Raw genomic sequence first — 2,203 nt, 5'->3', positions numbered from 1 at the left:
CTGCACGCTCATTGGCTGCTCTCGTCCGTCACTCAACCTAGTATCAACGTCCCAATGGCCGCGGCGGCGCGCGCGCTCTAGACCCGGGCGGGCTTTGTCCTCATTTTAGAACCCGCGCGACTACGGCCCGTACAGAGGGCTCCCGCAGCCGGGCCGGACGGCGCTGGGTCCTCGGCGGCGAGCAGCCACAGCACAGCGGTGGGAGGGCCTAACCGGACTGTAAGCTCGTCGAGGCCCTAGTCCCTTGCTCTCGAGCACTCCATCCCAGCATTGGCAGCCTCCCCCTCCCCATGTCCCAAAAGAGGAAACTAGGCTGGAGAAAGTTTCGCAGTCCAAGGACGCGTGGCTGGAAGTGGCAGAACCCGGGCTTCCGAGGTTGGGAGAGTGGGGTCCTGCAGAGCCCTCAGCACGGGTCGGAGGGAGGGGGCTGAACCCCCCATCCCCCTGGACCTTGGTGCCCTCCAAGCCCTGCGCTCGCGCCCTGCCCGTCGCCTCCCCCAGAGATGCCCTGCAGGGACTGTGAGACCTTGGTGTTTCCCGATCCTCGGTCCCCTGGCACCACCTTAACGATTGACATCGCATTTGTACTTTTGTTTACTTAAATTTTTTCCTTTAAATCGTTTGTCTTTCTTTTTCTTCTTCTTTTTTTTTTTTTTTTTTTTAAGATAGAGACTTGCTCTTGTCGCCTAGGCTGGAGGCAATCTCGGCTCACTGCAACCTCCCCCCGCCCCAGGTTCAAGCGATTCTGTCGCCTCAGCGTCCCGAGTAGCTGGGATTACAGGCGCCCGCCACCACCCCCGGCTAATTTTTGTACTTTTAGTAGAGACGGGATTCGCCATGTTGCTCAGCATGGTCTTGAACTCCTAACCTTAGGTGATCCACCCGCCTCGGCCTCCCAAAGTGCTGGGATTACACGCAGCCGCCGCGCCCGACCTGTGTTTCGAGACAGGGCTCTTGCCTTGTCGCCCAGGCTGGTTTCAAATGCTGAACTCAAGAGATCTGCCCGCCACGGCCTCCCACAGTGCTGGGATCACAGGCTAAGCCACCTAGCTCGGCGCCATTTATTTCTGTTGAAACTTTTTTTTTTTTTTTTTTTCCTCTGAGGCAGAATTTCACTCTTGTCTCCCAGGCTGGAGTGCAATGGCGCAATCTCGGCTCACGGCAACCTCCACCTCCCGGGTTCAAGCGATTCTCTTGTCTCAGCCTCCCGAGTAGCTGGGATTACAGGCACCCGCCACCACCCCCGGCTAATTTTTTGTATTTTTTTAGTAGAGATGGGGTTTCATCATGTTGGCCATGCCCATCTTGAAATCCTGACCTCAGGTGATCCACCCGCCTTGACCTCCCAAAGTGCTGGGATTACAGGCGAGAGCCACTGCGTCCGGCCTTTTTTTTTTTTTTTAAACAAATACACCACTCCTGAACTCACGAGGTAAAGGACAGGGTGGGGGCATTGTTCTCTTCCTAATACACAAAACTCCTTTATATTATCTCCTTGACCACAAAACTTTAAAGGTCTGGGTAATCCCGTTATTCCTTTTAATCATATGGGTGGCAGGCCCCAAGGCAAGCAGGATTACAACCTCCAAACCTGCAGGTTACCAAATTGCAACCCAGAACTCAAGGAACTAGCGTTTCCAGTGGATTCCTGCAGCCGGGACCAGTGTGGTGGACTGGGCATTCCATTTTCTTTACTGTGTCTTAACAACCCAAGTAAGGTGGTACCGTCCCCAATTTTATTTTATTTTTAGTATTTTATTTTTTGACACAAGGTTTTGCTCTGTAACCCAGGCTGGAGTCCAGTGGCACCAACACGGCTCACTGCAGCTTCAACCTCCCAGGCTCAATTGAGCCTCCTGCTTCAGCCTCCCAAGTAGCTGGAACCACAAGTGTGGCCCCCATGCCAAGTGAATTTTTTGTAAACACAGGGTCTCCCTATGTTGCCCAGCTGGATCACCAATTTTTTTTTTTTTTTTTTTTTTTGAGACAGGGGTCTCGCTCTGTCACCCAGGCTGGAGTGCAGTGACGCAATCTCGGCTCACTGGAATCTCCGTCTCCCGGGTTCCAGTGATTCTCCTGCCTCAGCCTCCTGAGTAGCTGGGACTACAGATGCACTTCACCACGCCCAATTAATTTTTTGTATTTTTAGTAGAGGCAGGGTTTCACCATGTTGACCAGGCTGGTCTCAAACTCCTGACCTCAG

This window comes from Trachypithecus francoisi, unplaced genomic scaffold, assembly GCF_009764315.1.
Source record: "Trachypithecus francoisi isolate TF-2019V2 unplaced genomic scaffold, Tfra_2.0 Lachesis_group2, whole genome shotgun sequence".
NCBI classification, from domain to species: Eukaryota; Metazoa; Chordata; class Mammalia; order Primates; family Cercopithecidae; genus Trachypithecus; species Trachypithecus francoisi.
The sequence above is the reverse complement of the archived record's forward strand: the minus strand, read 5'-3'. Positions refer to the sequence as shown.